Raw genomic sequence first — 25,461 nt, 5'->3', positions numbered from 1 at the left:
ATTTCAAGCATTTATTTAGTGCCTTATCACTGAGAAATTAAATAGCATAATTTCTGCAGTTAAACCCAAGTTGAATCTTGTTCAGAAATGTGGTCCAATACAGAGCTCTTCATGAAACAATGGAAGTAAACATCATTTAAAATGAACAAATTCCAGGGAAGTTTGTGATTTGTCCCTTTGCAGTGTATTGTTACAACTTATGGTCTATAATTATTTTAGGACTCTGATTCCCCATGTTATCCATGGTAATTAGAAGTGGGGTGGGCAATAATGTTTTTCATGCAATTAACAGCAGATTAAACACATTTTAATATGCCATACACAACTGAGCAATTACGGCTTGTCGGCAGCAGAATTAAGGCATCATGTATCTGTACATTGAAGCGAATGCTAATAATACCTACTCCGTTTCTCCTGGAATCCACATAAAGTCCCATATTACTTGCCTAATGGGAGGCAAGCCTGTTGCTGAACACACTTTGTATTATCATTAATAAGTGCTACAGATTTATTGGCTAGATTACATTTATTGAAAACAGAATGGGAGCATGCAGTTAATTGCCAGCCTTCTCCAATTAATTAGTATTTTATGTGACTAGAATATTCTTCCGTTGATCGTAACTTTCTGCGAGAGCCCCATGAACACGTGCTGCAGCGAGGCCATCTCCAGCAGCACCTTGGGCTGCCCTCGTTCCTGCGCCACTAGAACTGCAGATTAGGGAGGACAAGGTTCGGGGCACAGATGGGGAACTGAGAGCCGCCCCGTCCTGGACTCCGATCCCAGCTCAGATGCTTACTGGTCACTTTACCCTGGGAAACCTCCCTGGACCTCATGTTCCTTCTCTGTAGTGGGAATAACGGGTGATGGGTCTTAAGGAAATGACGGTGGGGGAGCGGAGATGCTGACATGTGATAGATGCTGTTGCGGAATTGCCCGCGTCCTTTGTGCTTTGGGGTGAAGCTACCTTACACATTCAGGGCTCTGTTAATGCACCTTTGAGAACAACTAATCCCACCTTCTCCCAATTTTGCAGAGACAAATGTTGAAGATGACCTATGTGATGATTATTTGTCCTGAAGTCAAATAATCAATGAAATAGTCAATGAAATGACGAGGCCTCTGCCTCCTTTACTGTCAGACCCTGTCTTCTGCCTCTTCCTTTAGGATTCTCTAAAGGTATCAAACTGCCTCTGGAATTCTAAGGCCCCTTGTCCCTCCCACATACCAAGTCATGAAACCTCCATCAGTAATTCACACACTGTATTAGTTTCTGCAGAATGTGGAGCTGCAATAAACACTTGGAAAATGGGTAGTAAGCAACTAGATGAGTCCTGCCCTCAAGAAGTGAAGGGACCATGTAACTTGGTATCTATTTTTTCTATATTATTATTATAAAACCTGGACCATCTATTGCATGCATGGTGTTTTGTGTTTTTTTGGCAGAATGATCTTAACATCAAGAGGTTTAGAAACATCCCAAAGTCACATAACTAATTAGTAGCTGTGACATAATTATAACAGACACATCTGAGCTCCCATCTCAAAATCCCAGTCTAGTATTCCAATAAGAACATACAAAATATTAAAAAAGTAGAGTGAAAATGAATTTTTTTAAATCTTGACCTTAAAGAAAGGGAATTTTTAGCTCTTTAATAGGACAACTAGATAGAATCAGAATTCATGGTTCTAAATTGATCTAGCACGCCTGCCCCATGGTGAATAGTTGATATTTGTCATGCAGGCGACATACCAAGTTCCAGGTTATGTGCGAAGGGGTTTATACGACAGAGAAGCAGCCTAACATAAGGCTACAGGGCATGGACTCTGGAGCCAGACTACCTGGATTCACATCCTGATCCTGCTGCTTTCTTACTTAAAAACTTGAAGATGCCACTTAGCCTCTCGGTATGTCAGTTTCTGTACAAAAATGGCTCAGACCTTTTCATCTAAGCAATCGGAAAAATGGATTGACATTCTGAAAGACTAAAGAAGGACCACATTTGGAGAAGAAAATCTCAAGTCCCATCTTGTTCGGGGATTTAGGACCCCTTGTGGACATCCAAGGAGACTTATTGAGTTGTTAGCAGCATACGTATACCTAGAGTTCAAGGGGAGATATCCAAGCTGGGAAATAAACATTGCTGACCTCAATACCTAAATTGTATTTCTCTCCATGAGACTAGATGAGATCACCCAGGGAACAAGCTCAGCTATGGTCAGATTTACATTTTACAGATCTCACCCTGACAGAGCAGAGTCAGAGGTATGACAGTGGAGGCTGTTCCACCAGCTTGAAGGCTACTGCAGTAGTTAAACTTCAAGCTTGATTAGCACAGATGAGAGGCAACAACAGCAGTAACCATGGTGATAAAAAAAATGAGTCATGATGCAATGCAATTATAATTTTTAAAATGAATACAGTACCAGTTACAATAAAAATATGGCAGAAATGCTACCAGGGCCAGGCCCCTCTTTCCTCTTTTGTGATGTGAAAGCAAAGAAGGCAAAGATTAATTATTTGCTTACCTTTTGTAATTTCTGCCACTGGCCCACAAGGGAAGACTGGACTCTCATCTTAACCCACAACAGACGAGGCAAATTTCACAGTGCTTTAGAGATGACAATCCTTTGATAGCCCCTCTCATGGAACATTTTGTCTCCAAAGTCCTTACACCAGGCAACTACAAGACCCCCAAAGGACACAAAAATATACATATTGAAGTATCACGTTTTCACTTTCTATACAGATTTTCAGCTCTAAGCCAGGTTAATTTTTATGCTTTCTTAGTCTGAATTTTGTTTCCAGTATACTACATTTGCTTTAGGATGCAATTTTACAAAAGGAAAAATAACTATGTGTGTCCATTTGGAGGGTCAGCAAAATGTATATATAGACTGTTTTCAGTTTCCACGTGTCTCTGGCATAACTCTTTCTTTGTGCTAAGCACTGTTTTAAGCACTTTGCATTAACTATACAATAATATTGTACAGTAGTGTTCAGCAATAATGTGTCATATTAAATACAAAGTGTCTTATGTTAATATACACAACACTGTGAAAAACATAGCACTATTATTTCAATTTTATAGATGAGGAAACTCAAGCACAAGGATTATGGGGTAACCTAAGAACATGCAGGTAAGGAGGTGGCAGAGTTGGGATTCAAGCTTCCGCAGTCAGCCCAGAATATATGCTCTTAACCACCACCCATGCTTTCCATACTCTCAAATTTGTTACCTGCTTCCCATTTCCGCCCCTCCTTACTCAATTTCAATGCTTTATTGCAATATCTTAATTAACTTTCTTATTTTTACTCTTATCATCACCAAGCCATCCACCACTATTTTGTCGAAGTGATCTTTGTAAATAACAAATCTATTGACACTAACTCTGCTTAAATTTCTCAAGAACCTCCTATACCTGTATTTAAATAAGATGTAAATTCCTTTGCATAACATTCAAGGACCTTCAGGGTTTGCCCTTTCCTGTATTTCTGCCCTCAATTCCTGTCACTCTCTGCTTCGTCTTTTATGTTCTTATCCTACTGGACTAGGCACCCATCCTATCCAGAGCATATGATGCCTTCTCTTGCCAACTTTGTAATTTGATTCTTCTAAGTCAGACATTATATTTACTACTCCAAGTCTCAGATACCTGTGAAGACTTCTCTTTCCTCCCCGAACCTCCCAGATCATTCTTTGCACCTCTTACAACATGGTTTTACTCTGTAGTTGGTGTATTTGCCCATTTCCCTACCCTACTGTGAGCATAGGTGATAAGTCCCTTTTTCTTTGGGTCTTCAGTCCTGAATGAATTTAAAGTGATAAATGAATAAACCATGAGAGTGTAGCTTGAGTGCTAACTGCCAGTTATTAAAAGTGAAATTTTGTTGTCTCATCTGCAAAATGACATAATGATAGCACCTACCTATTTCATGAGCTCTTTTTGAGGATCAAGTGGGATTATTTATCTGTTGATCAATAGATGATAGATAGATATTGGTAGATGATAGATAGATAGATGATGATGATGATGATAGATAGATAGATAGATAGATAGATGATAGATAGATAGATAGATAGATAGATAGATAGATGATAGATGATAGATGATGATGATAGATAGATAGATGATAGATAGATAGATAGATAGATAGATAGATAGATAGATAGATAGATGATAGATAGATAGATGATAGATAGATGATAGATAGATAGATGATAGATAGATAGATAGATAGATAGATAGATAGATAGATAGATAGATAGATAGATAGATGATAGATAGATGATAGATAGATAGATAGATAGATAGATAGATAGATAGATAGATAGATGATAGATAGTAGATAGATGATGATAGATGATAGATAGATAGATAGATAGATAGATAGATAGATAGATAGATAGAAGATAGATGATGATAGATGATAGATAGATGATAGATAGATAGATAGATAGATAGATAGATAGATAGATAGATAGATAGATAGATAGATGACAGATAGATAGATAGATGACAGATGATAGATAGATAGATGATGATGATGATAGATAGATAGATAGATAGATAGATGATAGATGATAGATAGATGATAGATAGATAGATAGATAGATAGATGATAGATAGATAGATAGATAGATAGATAGATAGATAGATAGATAGATAGATAGATAGATGATAGATAAGCACAATTCCTGACACATGGTAAACATCCCAAAATGTTAGATTGTCTTTCTACTATTATCTGAATTGTTTAACATTATAGTGTTCATGAAAGTACCATGCATAGTGGCACGTTCTTTAATTCTGAATCTAAATTTGCACCCCACTTTGTGCCTAAGGTACCTTGGATTTAATTTTCCAATCAGTAAACTCAGGCCTATTGGATTAATGTTATAATTGGCAGAAAAATCGGTAGAGTTCTTACAGGTGGGAGCAGCTGTTAGTTCCCTCCCTGCAGCACCACAGATGTCCTTCTGCTCAGGCTCTATGCTGGCAACACTCAAAACACAGGCCTTAGCCCTTGGAGAAGCTATGCTCTCACTAGACAGCTACTTATGTCAAAAGGATTTCAGACTCCACAAAGTGTGCCTCCAAGGGATGGCACAGTCAAGAGAGCTGAGCCAACCCACTGACAAGCTACCCCAGAGGCCAGCTTCACTGTTTCTGAAGAGGACTGCATTTCTTCTACTAACTTGGAGTGGGATTTTCATCATATTTGTTTACTAAACTAGTCTGGCTGCCTTTTTCTCATAGACTTGCAAATCAAAGTAAAAGCACTAGAATTCATGCTACTACTATTAGCCCACCAGCCTAGTCTTCCAGAATTACTATTAATAGGATCTTATGGACTGAATGTGTCATCCCATCCTGCACATTTATATGTTGAAATCCCAGCCCCAATGCAATGCTATTGGGAAGTGCGGTCTTTGGGAGGTCATGGGGGTGGAACCCTCATGATAGGATTGCTGCCCTTATAATAAGTGACATGAGAGAGTTGCTTCCTCTTTCTGCTGGAAATGCAATGAGAAGACAGCATGCAAAACAGAAAGCAGGTCCTAACCAGACACCATATTTATTGGCACCTTGATCTCAGACTTTGCAGCCTCCCGATCTGTGAGAAATAAATTCCTGATATGTAAGCCACCCAGTCTGTGGTATTCTGTGGTAGCCGCCTGAACTGACCAAGGTATAGGTAATCTTTTCCTGAGGACCACCCCCTTTTAGTTTCACCATTTATTTAACTATTTGACGTTAGAAACATTATTGGAGTACCTTTGAACCTGAGATTGCCCATCTCTAAAACTGGGCAAGCAGTGTGTCATGTGGGGCATTGCAATCGTTAGAAATCATATCCAGAAAGCATCATTCAATATAAGCCATATAATCCCTGCCCAGTCCATGCTGCTCAATAGCGGTAAATATCATTGATTTTCAATTAATCCTATGGATATCAACTCAGCATGAATGCATAGATCTAAAGGATAATTTGTTTCGCTTTGCTTTTCACATTCCAGATGATTGGTGTTCCGCCTGCTTTGGGGACCCCTCTAGCTGCTCCTTTGATTACCAATCATTCTCCCAGTTGCCCCGCACCAGCCCTCAAAGTGGCCGCAGGCTGGAGGAAAAGAACTTTGCAAAGACAATAGCTGATTATATTGCAAATATAATCCTTGGTTTTCGATTTTAAAACCTACAGTAATTGCATTATCATACTGATATGCTTATGCAGCCACTTAGCGAACGTTGGACACAGGCCAGGCAGACAAAAAGAGCCCTGGAAGAGCCTGTTACCAGAGAGGGACAGAGAAATGGCACAAGGAGCTGCCGTGGTAAATGATGAGGAGGCAATAGGTAAGGCAGAATGGAGAGATGCGGGTATTCACGCTTAAGGGCGAGGCGTGAAGGGGCCTGAGGAAGGTGCTATTTGAACCAGGACTTGAGAGATCACAGAACATTCCCCCAGAAGAAGGGGCATGGCAGCCACTGGAATGGCCAGGAGGGCACCGTGGGGGAGCACAGAGCTGGCTCCAGGTCAGGGGCAGAGCTCCTGGGGAAGATGCATGGTGAGTAGCTAAGGAGGAGACTGGAGCCGGAATGTCATGGGATGTATGTGTCTAATCAGGGTTTAGGAATTTGTCCTAAAGGCAGAATTTGAAATCTGCCTGGAAAACTGCCTTGAGGTAAAAGACGCTTCACACAAAGATTAAGACTTGGGCTAATTCCACAGGCTCAACTCTGGGGGCTCAGGTATTACAGCTGTTGAAGTTTTGACTGACACAGGAAAGCTGCGCAGTCTTTATGAACCCTCCTTTCCCTCCTAGTGACTGGGTGAACCTTCCGGACATTATTTTCTTAGTAGAAAGATTTCCTTACCTAATGGTGTTGGTCCATGTTTGGAATGCATAAGATATTGACTTTTTTTCCTTGTGCATTTAACGCTAGTTTGAATGCCTCTAAGTTACTGCTCTGTATGAAACTGGCCTGAACATCTGGGCATGAATTTTTGTTTCTACACAGAATTATTTAGACAATCTAATGTCTAAGCCCCCCAGGCCAACACAAAATCAATTTCCAAAATAAACAGAGAATGGCTAACTGAGCCCCAAAACAGACCCTTTCATAAGAAGGTCTGAAATCCACTCTAGAGTTCCTATTAGTAGGTCTATGCCAACCTGCAAAAGATCCGAATGGTTTATACAACCTCCAGGATCCTTTCAGTTTTGCTTAAAACTTTCAAGTAGAGAAAACTCGAGTTATTTTTTAAAAGGCAAATCTGCCCTTCCTTGGGTACAAGAGTACTGAGTTATCAGGTCGTCGAGATCAGATAGCTGCTAAAGGGCCTTTAACTCTCTTACCTAAGAACTAGTCCGTCTCCTTTGAAAACATTTTGTCCAGTTCAATACACTAGAAAATCATGATGCTGAGCTTTGCTCTGCTGCCCAGCACCTGCCAGGGATGAGGAATTTGATTTCATACTCCATGAGAGGCCTTCCACCTTGCCCCGGACCCACTTCTTACAGAGCTCGCTTTGTTGGGAAGTTCCCCGCGGCCTTGACCTTTTTGCCGGTCCCAGCTCTGAAGAAGAGGCCACTTCTCTCTAAAGACTTCGTCCCACCTTCTAGGAAAAGAGCAGGTGAAATTCCCCTGGACAGCATCTGGACGAAGGCCCGGGTCTTCTACTCAAAGATTTCTGAGAGCATTCCCCCTGTGTTCACTGATCAAAACTATATTTTTCAGAGTAGTGGGATTTTAGAAGGCGAGCTGGAAACCTTGGGAACGTTATTTCACCTCTCAAAGTCTCATGCATCTCAATCCTAAAACAGAAAATGATGCTTCACTCACAACACTTCCTGTACTTTTCAAATGGGGCTTGGATAGACCTTGCCATCCAAATGTCAGAGGTCTTGTTAAGAGGCAGCACCTGCTTCAGTTCTCCTGCGATGGGGCCGGAAAGTCTGCATGTTGAGCAAATCCTCAAGTGATCCTGTAGCTGTGGATCCTGTCCCAGGAGCACACCACACAGGGGAGGATTTGAGGGAAGATCTAGGGAAATTGATGCAGCGAGAAGCCTGCAGCTGCCTGGACCTAACCCACAGCTGCTCAGAGAGCTGGCTCCTTGGCAGGCTCAGGCCTCTGTTGGCCCCTCCACCCGGTCCAGTGACAAGATGAGTAACTACACCTCCAGTAGCGCTGGCCCCGCCGGAGGAAAAGCACGCGCTGGCTAAAAACACTCTTGGCAAATAATCAGTGAGCGTCGCTGGCAGCCAGCGTGCTTGGAGTTTGTCCTGTTAGGATACACGGGCTATTTTGTGCCAGAATTTTTTTTCCTTACTTCAGCTTTAGAGACACTAATATGCATGGTGAGTGGAATTTTTATCTTTTGGTGAGTGGAATTTTTATATATCTTGCTGATTGAAAAAATAAGCCTGATGCACACAGAAGTGATTGTTTGACATTATTTCTGATGTGTGAGCTGCTCCCATTCCTGGCTTTGACAGGAGCTCGGGGCCCAATTCCCACCGCATATTTATTGAGTGCTTAAAATATGCCACATACCACGTAAAATCAATTATATATACTATCTCAGTTTGTCTTCACTAAACCCTAAGAGCTGGATGCTAGTTTTCTTCTCTTTTTACTGACGATGAAACCAAGGCCAAAACATGTTACAGGAGGTGACCAAGCACCGCTGACGCTGATCGACTCCTTCCTGGAACATTTCCACTTTCCCTCCTCCCCCAAGGACACCCTGTGCCTTTGACTTTTGGTGGATGCTGCAGCCCAGTGCCCACCTTTAATTCGCCCCATCACAGACTGTCTACACTTTTGCCCGTCCATGGGGAGGTTGGAAATGTTGGGAAGCCATTCTGGCCACGCTCCACCCCCTTTGTTTTGGGCGTGCTGTTAAAACTGTATTCCTTTGGCTTCTTTTGTTAGCTACCATCCTCAGCATCCTCAGTGGCATCTCCAGGTATTTTCCACGTATCCCAAGCCCCAACCCAGAAGCTCCCCTCTCCCTTCAGCAGGTGACTTCCTCTTTTTCTTTAGTGAGTAGAGACAAAGTTTCCCAAAACTCAAATGATTGTGATTTAAACAATGACGAACGTAAATTTCTCTCCAAACAGGAAATTGGGGACAAGCAGTGCCAGGAACACCTTAGCTCAGTGTTGTCATTAGACCCAGATTTCTACTCCTCCATCCTGAGCATTTAACTGGTGGTCTTTTGTCCTACCTCATGGTGGCAAATGGCTCCCTCATTTCAGCACCATGCCCTCTTCATACTATCAAATTCGGGGAAAAAAACTTATTTACCATGCAGGAAAATAATTCCCAGAAGTACCCTCAGCCGAGAGCTCCCTGATGTATATTTGGCCCAAACTCGGTCACTTCCCACACCCAAACCAGTCACCGGCAGAGCCAATGGCACAGGCATGAGGAGTTTCTTTCCATCGCGGTTCATCCCCGGGGACTCGGGGAGGGATCAGCCCTCGCCAAGCACTTGCCGTGTGAACAAAACTTACACACTTGGTTTCTACAAACTAAGGAGGAAGGTGTAGGAGGGCCACTGGGGGGGACCTTCAGCATCTAGTCCCTCACCCTCGCTTCTCTCTGTCTCCTGCCACCACCTCCTACCTCAGAAGGGCCATGTGGAGTCACCGCCCTCTTCAGTGCTGTGGTCTCTTCCTTCCCAAGACCAGGTCCTACCTCTTCTCCCTTTCTCTTTGCCCCATCAATCATCACTCTTCCCATATTCAACATCTATCTCCCCCTTTCCTGCAAAGACATTCCAGTACCCTCTACAGGAAGAACAAAACCAAAGCCAGCCTCTCCTTAGCCCTGTAGTACCTTCAGGCTGCTATCCCAGCTCTAACTTTCTTCTCACCGACAAAACCTTCAGAAGAAAGCAATATTCCGTGCTTTCCCTCTGTCACCCCTCACTCATGCAAGTCTGTGGAGCCTGGCCCTGGCCCCACGAGTGAAAAGAACACAGCGCCAGACTGGATCACATCCAACTCTGATTTAACCTAATGAACTTTCTCTCAGGGTCCGTCTGGCCTCGTCTGGAACTTACTCTTCTCTTCTCCCTATAGCTCTTAGAGAGCCTGCGTCTGTCCATCCCCGGCCCGTGCACCAGGCCCGCCACCTCTTTGACTTCGCCATCTGTCTCATTTATTGGATCTTCTTTCGCTAGATTGTAAGCAACCTGAGGAAAGGGACCGCATCTTATTATTATTCCTGCACGACGCATGGTGCAGAATTTTAGATCAAGCCTTTATCCCTTGCAAAGCTTCTAAACCCGTCTCTTTGACTCCCCTCTCCCCTCCTCTCCAAGCCACCCGGTTACCAGAGCTGTACTTCTAAAATGACAGATCACATTAGTTGCTTATTTAAAAACATAAACTCCTTAGCATGTCAGTGCAGTTCCTTCACAAAACAACACAAACCAATTTTCTAACTAGAAGTCTACCACATCTCCCCGGTACACACACACACACACACACTCACACACACACACACATGCACACGCACACTCACACACCCACATACACACCATGCACACATGGTAAGATACTGCTCCTCAAAGAATGGTCCATGCACCACCTTCATCAGAATTACTTGGAAAACTTGCTTAAAATGAAATTCTTGGACCACACCCAAGACCACCTTAGTCAGAATCTTTAGGATTGGCCCCGGGCTGGTATGTACATTTTTAACACGCATCCAAGGCAATCCAATCCTAAATGCATATTGAAGTCTGAGGCCAAAGCCTTATAAATAATCGTGCTTAATAAGCAAAAATCGATTCAATTAAGTACGACTACGCTTAAAAATTTTCTAAGCATTTATTATACCCATTTAATAATTGCCTCATTTTTTTTTATCTCTATGGCTGTGGGATAAAGAAGTCTCTAAGGAAAAGTTGAAAACTGGACCAAGCATCACTAGGCCAACAAGCTTGTTAAAAAGTTTCCCTAGTAACCACTCAATTCACTGAAGGACAGTTCTGCTCCTTGTTTGGTGTGTCTCTGAACAAAGCACACTGCATCATTTGCTTTCCCGCTCGGATACTCTGGAAATGGTAGCGTCGGGGTACCTAATCCTAGAGAAGGACTTATGCCCTGTGATTTACCTTTTCTCTGTAAATTAGGGAAGGTTGCATCCTCGCAAGTTGCTTGATGACATCATTGGTGACACCAGCCACAGGTGGTCACTCGGTGTCCTCCGGATGAGCCGAGTTCATGTTCTTCCCCCATTTCATTTCCATCAGCCGTCTCTGCAATGCCCCCGCCCCGCCTGCGGGCCGCCCATGGCCCTGGGAGCCCCGAGTACAATGGGACTTAACGAGCGCACAGCTGCATTTAAGGAAAAAGTTCCCGCTGAAATTGGATTTGAAAGTTTTATGATGTTTTACAAAAGGCAAGCCCAGAAGCTTTCCAAAAAAACATTTGCTGTCTCAAATACTTATTACGATAAATTTCTATTTCAATGGCAAAAAGCAATCTATCTTCTTTATTCTTGCTGCCGGTTGCCTCCCCATTTTCGGCCCCCAGCTCCAGCCCTTTCCACTCATCTTGGTGACCATGTGTATGGGATGAAATGTTAATGGCTTGCAAACACTGTATCTGGAGCTATGTTAAAGATTAAAGCTGCTAGATGCTTGGCTCTGTAGTCAGTCTTCCTCCTCATACAGACATAGTTTGTCTCCCTCCCTCCCTCCTTTCCTCGCTTCCTTCCTCCCTTCCTCTCTCTCCCCACTTCCACTTCTGCTACTTCTCTCTCCTTTCACTGGCTCAGACAAATAAACCCAACAAAACACATTGCTTTTGATATTGTCTCTGACCCAAGGTCACAGAGAAAAGACTCAAAATGAAAATAGAAATCAAATCAGATCCATAAGCGGATGCCAGAGGGGCCGATAAAATAAAGAACCAAGTGAACGGCCCAAGCATCTCATTTTCTCCACGAAATGACTTCCAGCTTGAACAATGGTCTTCTCTCGCAGTCTTTGTTTTCCAATAACAGCAACAATGAGGAAGATCGCTTCGGGTGATGAGCTGTCCATTCTGGGAGCGAGAAAGAAGCAGTTGGCCCGGAGGGAGAGTTGCCCAGGAGGGTTACAGTCACCGTGCACATGCGGGCGTTCGCCTTGGCCTGAGCGAGTCACCCCAGTTCCCACGGGCTCGTGTCCCAAGGAGCACTGCCGAAGAAGCCAGGCTCCCCAGCTTTGCTCTGAGCAGCGCCCTGGACAGCGCTCCAGCCCAGCAGCCTCCAAGTTTCTCATTCGGGGCCAGGGCTGGGTGCCAGCCCCCGCACGGCAGGGAAGCGAGAGCCTACTGTGCATCCGAGCAGAGCCCTGATGAGCTGCGGCGCCGGCTGCCCCCGTGGAGCAACCCTAAATCTGTCAAGTTCCAGGCTTTTGATGTCTGTTGTAAGAAAATTGCGTATGAAATTGCAAGAGAGTAAGTTTATTATCTCACATTCCTGATAACAGGAAAGCAGGACATTGCATTCTGTGACTTTCAGGGTGACAGCTATGACTTGCAGAGTGACAGCCACTGAAACTCATCCTGATAATGCAACTGATGGCCATGAAAGGTAGAAAATATATATCCAGGTCATTCGGAATTTATGAATTCATTTTAGGAGGAGAGAGAGAGAGGAGAAGAGAGGCAGCCTGAAGTCCACTTCTAGGCAGAGAAGTTCTGAATGCAAGTTCCTCTCCCATTAACCTTGAACATCACGGCTTGTACCGTAGCCTCTCAGAGTAGGAAGGGGTTTAATAGGCCAAACAACAACCAAAACATACTCTTTGAAGGCTCCAAATGTTTCTCCATCCCAACCCTAAGTCCCTCTCACCTCACAATTTACTCATTGAATGAACAAGGTCATATCTGTGTTTTCTGGTTCTTGTTTTTTCTCCTTAAAATCCATTGACCACGGTCTGCCAGAGTGGTGCCCATTTTCCAGTGATTTGCAGACTGTAGATTATTCCTGTCATTGGAGAGGTTAAACAGCCAAAAATGTAAATGTGACCTTCCCACCCCCAAAGGACTTGATGCTTTGATAGACTTGTTAGAGATATTTTTACTTTAGCTGAAAGTGTCGCATGTATGGAAGGTGTGGGGTGACAGATTCCTCTTCACTCAACTCTGGGCTGCAGGGAAATACAGAGAATAGCCCCTGACCCCAAAGAGCTCACTGATTTTGCTGAGGGTGAGAAAAAACATGGCAGGAAACAGCTGATAGCAGCTGCATCATCGACAGTTGATTTTAAAATCTAAACTGAATAGTTTCCAGGAAAAAAGTTTTGCACACAAAGGTGGAGATGAGGCGATTGACTTCACATGATAATCTCAAACCCTCTCATAACTTGCTCACCCTTATGAGCTTTGCATGAGGACCTGACAGAACCCAGAGTATAGTTGTTGTTTAACCAATAATGGTGAAGTCGTAAACCCATCCAGCATCCATAGCTGTTACCCCTTTTACAAAAGTGATTTGGGTTTCTCAGGGCACTTTCCAAGAGAAGCACTTGGCTCTGGATGCTCTGATATCATCCTAATGGGCTGAACTAGCACAAAGTGTGATAAGCCAGGCATTTATTAATAAAATATAAATAATTGTGCTTATAACTAAATGTATTCATGCTCTTTTAAAGTATGATTAATAAAACTTATGATGGCTCTCGAGAGAGCTATATATAGTTGCCTCTAACAGAATCAAGGCAGAGATTTCATCTCAGCACCTATTGGCGTGAATGTCACTGCTGGGTGGAGGTCTCTGATGTGTGCTCCGTCGTATTTGCTTTATGTGAATAGAGAAACTGTCTCAGCAGCAGATCTATTGCTTTCCTGGCCTCATTAAGTGTTGTATTTGTATGTTTGATCTTATCCCCAGAACTCTGCATGGCCATGCTCCCAGTTATGCACAATGTTCTTTCATGGTAATAACATAAACTGGGTATGAATTCAGCTGGCAACAGAGACCAGCTGATTTTCAATTGTGCGCCTACGTGATTACTCATGTGTCCAACAGCTTCCCCAAGAGAAGGATATGGAGGGAGATTTGCCCAAAGGGCCTCCAGCCTCCCATACTTCCTAAGTCTATGTGAAGCCAGATAAATAGAAAGCAAATACCTGACCCACACACTAAGGTCCTTTGAAAATTGCCTTTCACTCTTCCATAGGATGTCATCTGACTATACGTAGGCTTGTTATATAAAAGGGCGCTGTAAAACTTGCTTTCCATCTGTTGTAGGCTCGCCAGCCAGAGAGGACACTGTTACATTCAGTAATGTCCTCTTTATGGCAATACTGGGAGTAATTTCTTTCTTGTCTTAGTACCAAGAACGGTTGTGCTTCTCCTGGGCAATGGTCTATTTGTGCTTGTATCTCACAAATATTGGACGATGAATTGGACCACATTTTCCAGTAGGTAGAAATGTGTTTTCTTCCCTGCTGCCTGAAAATACATCCCCAAGGGTCCTGAAGCTTTCTAAAAGATATTTTCCATTTTGTATTTTCTTTTCACGATCGTATTTTTTAAATGAGATGAGGTTATTCTAGGAGAGGGATCAGTAAACTTAATCTACCAAAGGGCTAGAGAGTAAATGTTTTAGACTTTGTGGGGCACATACATCTCTGTCATACATTCTTTTCATTTTTTCAACCATTTAAAATTGTAAAAAGCTCTTTTTAACTTATGGACCTTACAAAAATAGGTGTCTAACCAATTGGGCCCCCAGGCCATCGTTTACTGACCCCTACTGGACGATTGCTAGCTAGATGATGTATTCTTCTGAAAACTGCCATGTGACTGCAGGGTCTTCACACTTCTGTTTGCACTGTTTGTGTAGGTGCCAAGTCCTACTGTTTTCACAGACATGAGGTAGTGAGAAAATGAAGAGAGCTAACATTAGCTGTAAATGACGTGTTTGGTCTAAATGCAGGCCAAACGTCATAAAGCAACTCTACAAATGAAGAGTTCGAGTCATTCAGAAGCTGGTGAATTAGACTCAGCACACAGCCCACAGCCACGGCAGAAGCAAGCAAGCTCACATCAGTGTGAGTGTGTTTCCTATGGAGTGGAGTTCTGCTCTGTGTCCACATTATAAAGGGAATTTTGTTTCAGCAAACCAGCAGCATGTGTCATACTAAATCAGTTGGTTTTGTCATTGGGTTTATATTAAACTTGTTAGTTTGAGTTGGTCTCATGGCCGTATAAGAACATTGCAGATACCACAACCCTACTCCTTGGTTCAAAACCCAGTTCTGCCATTTCCTACCTAGGTGCCCACATATTAGTTACTTAAGATAAATGAATTATATGTATAATTCATTAGAAGGGATTATGTTACCATCTCATACACCTTGTTCATTTGTGCATATTTAAATAAGGGAAAATAAAAATAATTTGAAAACAGAAGGAAGAACATCAAGAGAAAATTGTACATTTAAAAGGCTTCCATACATTTCTTAAGGCTGAGAAAACTAGAGTAGTTTTGCAAAAACTAGAGTAAGCTATGTATTACATCTTCTCTCCCCAGTTCTTATTTATTTCAAGCATTGCTTTTCTTTTTTGCACAATTTTTGGCCCTTTAACATGCATGCCTTCTCCCTACACACACATCTACACATCTTGTGACTGGTGTGTTTTAATTTTTAAACTTATTTTTAGGTAATAAAAATAATGCATGTTTATGGTAACAAATCAAGAATGCAGGTGGTAGATCTCCCCATCCTAACCCCACTAGAGGAAACAACTATGAATATTTTCTCATGTTCCCTTCCAGACAGCATTGCAGTTTGCTCGAAAGCAAAAATACCATCCTTTTGCATTTCAAAATTACTTACATCTTTCAAGAAACCAGGGGGGGTAATTTAAAAATGCAGCAATTTTTGGTATGACACAGAAGAACAGAGAACCCTGAGAAGAAACCCAATCTGATATAGGGACTAGGAAAGAGGAGGAAGACAGAATTACTTTCTGCGAGGCTCCCAGAGATTCAAGAGAGTGTGGCCACTCTGGAATGACAGGTCTTTAATCATTGCCCAAGTGTGAGAAGAGCTTGTGTTCTGAAGGGTGGGAGAAAGGAAAGGAGAGGTGAGATCAGATAAAGCTAGAGAAGGAGAGAGGCAGATCCCTGGTAATTCTGTATGTGTGCCTTTTTATTTTATCCAGAAGACACTGGCCTGCCAATATCAAGTTTTCAGCAGGAGAATAAGACAATTAGGACTGCAAATGGAGAAGGTAAACTCCAGAGGCTGCGAGGTCAATTTAGAGCCTGTTGCAGGATCTGAGTGATAAGCGATGAGAGATGATGGGGCCACAAGTCACACACCTACCTCTAGAGTTTCTGACTCATGGGATCTGGTATGAAGCCTGAGAACTTGCATTTCTAACAAGTTTCAGGGGCTGTGGACGCTCCTGGCCCAGGGATCACACTTTGGGCAACATTGGGTTAGAGCAATGGTAGTAAAAATGGTAAAAAACAAAAAGCGGGTTTGGGTGCCAAGTAGATAAAACCAGAGAGGTGAATGCAGTGGAAGGAACTGGTGCTGTGGACTGGGTCTGACTGGAACGTGCAGTCGCAGGGACCGGGGGGGGGGGGGGGGGGATGCTTGCCAAGGACAAGATAATGGCGCCTTGGGAACTGTTGGTTATGGCAGGATTAGGATGCGTGAAGGGGGAATTCCCCAGAAGGCAAATAATTGCATTTGTAGATGAGAAGAGGTGTCTAGACTAATCCTAAAATTAAGGAGTCATGATTACATAAGGGACTGAAGTCACAGGGCTACACGGGAGATGTGAAAACGAGAAGAAATGCAGGCTCAGAATTGGACCTTGCCTACCACTAGCAAGGGAAGGGGGAGGGAGAGAGGAAAGGAAGAACGTGAAAGAGAGAGAGGGGAGGGGGCAGGGAGAAAGAGAGAGAGGGGAGACCTTCCAGGCTTCTCTGCAGAGATGGGTGAAAACATTAGCAGCGCATCCCTGCGGGGATCCGTTTGTATCTTGTCCCGTCAGCTACTGGCAGGTATCATAGAATGTCCGGCTTTGGGCCACCAAATTCTTGTTGAGCTGAGGTGTGTTCACTTGGTGTCGTGCAGTCGAATCAGCAAAATCTGGAGGAGAGCAGGGATTTCATTGCCCCAGAGCCATGTGATTTTCATGACTGATCGGGTGGACATCGGCACGCGCCCCTGGGAGGAGGATCTGGCGGCAAACCCTAGGCAGGCTCCTGTCTGCTTGCTCGCCTCTGTGAAGGAAAACTGATGCAATTGTCCTGGGACCCTGTGTTTGGAATTTCCAAGCATGATAGTCATTGGATATTTCAAAAACTATGAGGAATTTCAATAAACCTCTGAGACGGCCAAAATAATTAGGCTGAATTGCTGTCACCGACTGCCCTCACCTTTTTAAGTATGGGAGATACCTACGGCTTTTCAGCGGGCCCGCCACGCTTTCTAAATGAGCCCCCAAACTACATGTTGAATTGTATTAAGGTTTTCCAACTTGCAGAGTGTCTGCATTATCTGTTTTTGGTCGACAGATAATTACATTCCAGGATCCTAATTACATAGTCTTTGGGAATGGGTCATGGAATTACCTTATAAGTTAAAAATTCCCGATCAAGCCTAAAGCCTGGCACATAGTAGGCATTCAATGAATGCATTACAAATGAATGGATATATACACAAATGAATTCATGAATATAAAAGAAGGAATAAAACTCTTTAGGGGATCCACCCATGTGTATTAGTTTTCTATTACTGCATAGCAAATTATCACACATTTAAGGGCAAAAAGCAACGCACATTTATTAAGGGATAGTTGTGTGGCTTAGAAGAGCGAAAGCATGTCTGGGTTCTCCGCTAAGGGTCTCACAAAGCCAAAGCCCAGGCGTCGCCAGGCTGAGTAATCTTCTGGAGGCTCTGTGGAAAGATCGGCCTCCAAGCTCACTCTCGCTGCTGGCAGATTTCAGGTTTTCGCAGCTATTTCACTGAGCTTCCTCTCTCCTTGCTGACTGACAAGCAGGGGCTGCTCCCCGCTTCCAGAAGACGACGTTCCCCCCTTGCCATCTGGCCCCCACAGCGGTTAGCCAGGAATGGTGGCTCAGACTTTCCCTGCTTCTCACAGCGGCCTTAATTCTTCACGGGGCCAGAGAAAGCGCCCTCCTGTATAGGGCTCCAGGGACCGGGCCAGGCCCACCCAGGTGATCGCACTATTTTACGGTTAACTGGTCAGCTGCACCACATAACATGACCGCATCGCAGAGCCAAGTCCATCAGATGCACGCAGGGCGTGTGCACAGGGGGCAGGGACTCTTGGGGACCGTCCTGGAAGTCCTTCCACCCTGCGGGGCAGGCCCTGCGTGGACTCCGGGGCACACGGCTGTACTTCCCTGAAGGAGCGATTTCATCTTCCCAGGCTGCTCGATTATTACGTTGGGCGTCCTCAGGGTGCAAAACCAATAGACCGTTTTGTTTTCCCTTTATGTGTGGGGGGATTTTTTAATATATTTCCTAACCTTGCATCTTTTGTACTTTTGTAACAGCTTCTATAGCAGATAGAAAAATCCTATTACCTCCCTCCATTAAATGAGTGGAATACAAATGCCGACAAAACCAGAAAATATCCCCTTAGAAAAATCCAGTGACACTGGCGTCCTTTTCAGCTTGCAGCACTAAAATTGAGTTTTTATATTCATTGCAAGGGTTGGCAAAGGGAAAACTCATTACACAACAGAGCTTGCTGGCCAGGGTGAGAGGGCCTGCCCTCATATCTTCTGTATTAGAGCAACAGAGGTCAGCCCATGAATTTCTCAAGAGACATGGAACATACAGAACTGTTGTTTATTTCAGAATTTTCATTTTCACAAGGCACTACATTCTCTGAACACCGGGGGTTATTAAAATAGCTATTTATTGAAAAGTTTGGTATTTAGAAAACCAACTTAGGATGCAATATAATTTCCATCTATTACTATTCAGTGTATCTGCTTTATGCATTTGTATATATTTGCTTGAAACCTTTTTTTATTTGTGGCCCTAAAACTTTGGTGTTTTTATTTCTTAAGGATTTCAATCTTTCTTATTTACTCTGCATCAAAAGCTTTTCTCAAGTTTGAGAAATTAGACATGCTATCTTGAGTCACTGTGTCAAGAATACTAAGCTTGTGACTCAGAGAAAGACTGCATTACTGAGAATAATAATAGGAATTGAGTACATTTTTAAAAAATAGAATGGAAGCTAGAACATAGTTACTATGTTAATATGTCTCATAGTTAATATGAAAACATAATTTTAAGAACTGTTATGTTATTTAGTGCTAAGGGCCTTAGACATATTTTAGCAGATCTGTACCCACTTGATCTTCATAGCCACACTGTGAGTAATTATTGATGCCTATTTCACAAGAGATAAAAGAAATCCCCTTTTTATGATTCTTCCTGTTAATTTAGTAAATTTTATTATTTAATTTTATCTCTTTGCTTGGCTTATTAGTTGTATTGGTCAGAGAGAGAGACAGAAATTTATTTTAAGGAATTGGTTTACACAGTTGTGGAGGCAAGTTTAAAATCTGCAAGGTAGACTACAGGGTGGAGTTCAAGTCCAAAGGCAGTTTGCTAGGAGAATGTCCTTTCTCTCAAGGGCAGTTGGTCTTTTTCTTATGACCTTTAACCGATTGGATGAGCCTCTTTCACATTATGAAAGGCAGTCCGCTTTACTCAAAGTCTACCAACTAAGATATCAATTCCATTAAAACAAAACCTTCAAAGAAACATCTAGAGTAGTATTTGACCAATTGCAATAGACAGACAGAATCCGTCTGCCTAGTATAGGTAAAGAACTATAATAGTACACATAGAAGTTGTATTTACTTGTTTGTTTAACTTAGGAATTTAACATGAAAATGAATGAATTCTTTAATTTATTTATTTGTATTTTTTTGCTCTATGCTCATTTTATTTTATTTTTTGGTATTTTTCAATGTTGCACTATTACAGATGTCCCCCATTTGCCTCTTTTGCCCCCTCCACCCAGTCCTCCGCCCACCCCATGAATGGATTGTTTTAGGATTAAATGCACACTATGGAAGAAGGCCTTAATGCATGCCCTGCTACTCCTTAAGTCTTGATAGAAACAAAATTTTACTCAGTGATCAGAGAATTCTCATATCCCTTCCTCCTCACTATGGAACTCTTCATTTAAACCCTTAGAAATCCTCTACTTTGTGTGGCTGAGGAAATACATTTTTCAACTTTCGTTAGCTCTGAATTCACCAACTACTTACTGAATTGTCTTCTGGGTATCTCTATCTCTTCTTCTTGATAAATACACCAGGCTATTCCTTTTTAAATTTAATCAGAGCCTCATAACTATTTGTTGAAGATTCTTTGCCTTTGCGTATGCACTTATTCGAAGTTGTCTGTGAGCAGAGACTATGGATATGTTGCTTTGGAGCCTCTGCTTCCCTTCAGCCTCCCGCATGGGACCATGCTGGGACCCCTTCATCTGTTTTCTCAGAGCTGCGTTTCCCTCAGAGGACGTCAGCCCCATGTTCTCTGTCCCTTTCACCTTGCGCTACAATGATGGGGGGCTAAACCCTCCTCCCTTCAGTGGGAAGACTGGCCTGTTGATTGGGAGCCAAGGTATCCCTCGTTATATATAAAACGGCAATCATGACATGGTTTGTACAACATTTTCAAATGTTTTGTCTGATGTTCTTTAGGGTTTTATTTTTTTAACATAGCATTTCCATAGTCGTGTGGATTAAATCTTCATGTATTTATGTGCACATCTCTTCTCTTGTCTCTTATAGTTTACGGCTCCTTCATTAATTCATTGCGATGAAGTGGTCTGTTACTTGTTAGGCACCAAGCAACATGTAGGAATACAGCAGCGAACCTGATAGACAAAAAATCTCCTTTTCCCACAGAGCTTGCAACCTAGTGAGCTATGTATATGTATATAAGGAAATGAGCTATCACAATACCAAATGAAAAGTGCTTAAGGAAAGAATAAAATACTATGGAAGGAAGTACATAGTAAAATTCCTACAAATAGGGGGGAAAGTATCTCTTTACCAAATAACTCTTTTTAACATGTAACCAGATAGTAAAGCCTGAAGTGCAAAAATGTAGTTGGATACACATTTGCTTTTAAAAGAAAAAAACATTCCAAGTGAGAATTTCTATTGAAAACAAACTAAACTGGAAACAAATGTAAATGATTTTTAAACAATTTTAACACTATAAACTTAAATGTGAATTATGGCTAACATTCGTGGAACTACTAATGACCCAAGTGCTCAAAAAACAATGAAATGTGCATATTGATTCAGCCAGAATTAGAATTTGAGTAACAAATTAATCATTATGCAATAGTCTTGCACCAAAAGTAAGTGCACTGAAAAAATGCATGGATGTATAGATATATACTAGTCTGCCTTCATTTAAAGAAAGTGTTTCGTTGAACACTCCTTTAATGGTGCTACAAAATAAAATCAATACGAGAAGAGCAGTAGAAAAATTCTAAATTGAAAAATTAAATTGCAGGCAGAAAACAAAATCTTTAAAAAGCATCAGAAGTATAATGCAGTTTAATACTCTTACATAACATTCTCAGACAGCAACTCCAAAGTGCTCAAGTAAGCTATTGTCATCATAATAAAAATGTCTGAAAAGTAAATTGCTGGTAGCAAATCAGTTGGGAGATGTGAGCATTTGAAAGGGAATTTGTAGATGTAAATGCCATTCTTATTATGAAACATGAAAACTGCCTTTCCGGATACAATACAGGGGGAAGGATAGATATTACAGTTTGACTGTTTGTAGTTACATGGACCTAAACTGCCTACCTATACACTAACATTGTAAAAGGGCCCCTTTGCCAATTGCACAATAAACAGACCTTTAGAACAGGCCCCTGCCTTAGGCCACTGAGCAGGACTTATGACTATGAATAATTGTCCTTAAAAACAACTCACATGGCTATAGCATCTTACAGCTTGCAAAATGTTAAACTGCTTTTCAGCCACCATGTTTGGTAGATAGGGGCTGTATTATTAGGTTCACCTTATTTGAGAAAACAGATGCTACAATTAGAAAGGAGTCGTCCAAGGCCGCAAAATAGACAAGGAAAGATAAAGAACTATAATCTAGGTCCGGTGACTTCAAGTCTAAAGTCATTCCTCTCCACCACATGGTACCTCTCCTGGCAACCCACCTACTACGCCCCCAAGCTGAAGAAAACACCTGCAAGAAATTGCCAATGACCAGACATATCAGAAACCCACATGTATGTTCTGCATGAGCAAGAAATAGCCATTTTTATTTTTGCAATCTTCATAAGGGAACGTGATGGAAACTTACCGAGGTAAGTTTGTTGATGGCGGTGATGATTTTATTATTTCTATAATAAAATTTTTATCTGTTTCTAATCACAAAATAGAAAGATGGAAACATATAAAAGACTGTAATGAAAAATTTTAAATCACTAATTACGTTCTATCCTTTATTGTAATGTTCTTTGAAAGACCGGCCAAAGTCTTGGCATTTTTATCAAACTCATCCAAAATTCACATTACATAAATAAAATATATTACCCTCATTGTGTTCTGAAATTGCCTCATTCAGTTTACAACCAAAGTATCTTGAGAATTGTACATGTTACCAAATCTGCCTCCAACGACCCGACTCCATTGTCAGGTCTACCAGCAGAGTCGGCCCCAGTCGCTGTCCTTGGACAGGGTTTGTTCCTCCACGTGGGACACTAATACAGCGCCTAAGGGCGTGTTGCATAGCTCTTTGGGAAGCGAGTGGATTGGAAATCCACCTCCGAGACTGGCAGCAGTGGTGAAAGAGGCACGGTTATCAGAAAAAGCAGAGAAGGAAACCGGCCGTGGTTAATCTGTGGAGGAAGCGGTGCGCATTTACAAGGCCAGGAGCTGGGCCCACGGAGACGCCCGCGTCGTGGACTGAGGCCAGCCTTGCTCAGGCCTCTCTCTACCCCTTCCCCCTTCTAACCCTTTTCGATGTGGGATGCTTGCCAGCCCCGCCTTACAGTTGAGAAACAAATGCTAAAAGAGTAGCCCAATGGTGTTTCCTCTCCACCAAACATATCTCTTTCTAATGCTCTACACCCCAGTGAGAAGGGGGAAAGCTGTAGAAAATACTGTTCACCTTTGAGGTGGTCATTCCTCGCCCTAGAATGCCCTGCCCTGAGTTCGAAATCTGGTAGATTCCTAACAAACCTTCAGTCATTTTTCCCCCCTACAAATCCTTTCCAGCTCTTCACCCACTCCTTCCCAGGGAGGAGTGAGCACCTTTTCCATGGGGCCGTGACACACATCGCACTGTTTTGTAACGATTCAGCTACCAGTTTCCTTGCCGCCGGACTGTGAGCCCCCTAGATCGGGGCGTGTCCCTCACCCACTTTTATATCCCTCATGCCCAGAATACACACCCTACACATAGAATAACTTCATGTGGAATGAAAGATTTTGAAATTAAAGAATTAAAGAAAGAAGAAAGGAAAAATGAAGGAGATAAAGAAAGGGGCAAAAAGAAGGAGGAATTTTTCTTCTTGTATGTCTGAGGAAGAAGGGAACTGCGTTTTAAGCCTGTCGACCTTGTATTTCCTCAGTGATGTTTGTCTTTGACAGCTCGGGATAGTGGAACAAACACAGGCTGAGAGCGATAAAAAGAGGATCTTATTCCTGCTCTGTCAGGATATGAGCAGATCATCTGACAGCCCTTGCCTCGGTTTCCCCAGGTTAAAATGGAACAATTGAGCATGATGAATCTTTCATATTCAAGCAAACGAGTGTTCTGGAATCATGGTCAGTTATTTAGTTATCAGGCTGGACGTTGGGGTGACTAAAATAAAAACAGTGAGATCATCGCTGCTTTGGGACACTAGTATTTATAAGTTTTATCACCTACTAAATGGAAAGAGTGAAAGGGGGTAATCACTATAACGCACCAGAAGGCCCCTGAGAGGCACTAAGGGGCAGAGGGCAGAACTGGGCTGGGTCTTTCACGGTCGTGTTTCTGGTGCCTAGTCCAGGGCCAGACATATGGTAGAGTCTCCAAAAAAATGTTAATGGAATAGATCCTTTGCTATTTCCAAGTAATAGCTCCCAGACTGTTTTTGTTTTTGGGGAGAAGGGGTTCACTTTATTTTTTAAAAGCCTCAGAAGTTATTCTGTTATAAAGGGACATGGCTGAACAAGTAGGAAACAGATGCCCCGTTGTGAGGTCTCCTGATGGCCTCTGCGAGGACCCCGGAGATGTCGATCACTGGTATTTTGGAGCAAAGCTTCATCTTCTGCTCCTGAGGCATGACCACTACTGCTTCAAAGCATGTGCTGTCAATGTGAGGAACGGCCGGGCCGGAGAAGGCTCCATGAGTCAGGATAGCATAACCTCCTGTGGCTCCAGCTGAAAGAAGTTTGTCAGCTGCTTGGCGGATTGCGCCACAAGTGTCAGCCGTGTCATCCTCTAGAATGGCCACGGGACCCTTCCTACCTCCTACCAGCACCATGCAGTCACCTCACTGGCCTTCTTCCGTCCTTTGTGAGTCAAGGCCCAGTGAACATTCAGCTGGTCTGCGATGGAGGTCACCCTCTCAGCCCCCCAGCAGTGGGGATACTCTGCCTCATCCACCTCAGGGCAGCTGGCCCTGGTACAAAGTGTCCAGGAGGACATCAAAACCGCCCTGAGCGTGAGACGCACTAAGGCCCGTGGTGATAACATGACCTGCACCTGCTGCGGGGAGCATATTGCGACAAGCTTGGCCGAGACTGGAGCCTGGCTCTGTCCCTCTTGTCCTGCCGGGCCTAAGGGAAGCCTGGGACGACTGCAGTAACCCAGCTGCCTGGAGCAAACTACGGGCATTAATCATGATCAAAAGCCCCATTAGACTGTCGTTAGTTTCCCCACAGCCACTCTGAGCGGTGAGGGCATCCTGGCCACGGACACCTTCGCCAGTGTCAACACGGTCTCCTGGTTGCTGAATGTCTCAGTCACCGCCTTGCCTAGCTCCAGGCCCAGGCGGTCAGCAATTTTCTTGGACAAGTCCTGGTGGGAGCTGCCACTGAGGATTTTGGAATTCGGCATCGTGGCCACCTACCCGAGGCTCTCTTTGCTCAGCGATAAGTGCTGCTGCCAAAAAGGGACCGAAGCCAGCCCAGGACTCAGTACGACAAGCTGCTCCTTGCTACCCCACCACCTTCTCTCACTCTAATAATTAGCAGAGAGTGTAAGGAATTAAGAGGTGTCTGAATTGCAATTATCGCAGAATCTTATTTGTATATAATCCTCAGTATCTATTCGTATCGACACATTATATTTCTGTATGCTTAATTTATAGCAGGCTGGAGCTCCTCGTTCTGTGTTCTCAAAGAATTTCATCCCATGAAGTGATGATTAGGCCACAACTCTAAGTCA

General features: G+C 43.0%; 1 protein-coding gene and 1 pseudogene across 8 annotated transcripts in view; one reads left to right on the top strand and one right to left on the bottom strand.

Moving 5' to 3' along the window:
* The window catches only part of KCNIP4 (potassium voltage-gated channel interacting protein 4), a gene marked incomplete at its 5' end in the record, with an annotated part of 828,309 nt that overhangs the window by 756,574 nt on the left and 46,274 nt on the right, over positions 1-25,461 (top strand). The gene's annotated exons all lie outside the window — the stretch shown is intronic.
* Positions 24,221-25,131, bottom strand: LOC308554880 (ribose-phosphate pyrophosphokinase 1 pseudogene; annotated as a pseudogene). The gene has a single exon. The product of its transcript is annotated as a ribose-phosphate pyrophosphokinase 1 pseudogene (transcript).

This window comes from Miniopterus schreibersii, assembly GCF_964146895.1.
Source record: "Miniopterus schreibersii genome assembly, chromosome: 1".
Classification (NCBI taxonomy): Eukaryota; Metazoa; Chordata; class Mammalia; order Chiroptera; family Miniopteridae; genus Miniopterus; species Miniopterus schreibersii.
Note: the sequence above shows the minus strand (reverse complement) of the source record. Positions and strands in the feature narration are given on the sequence as shown.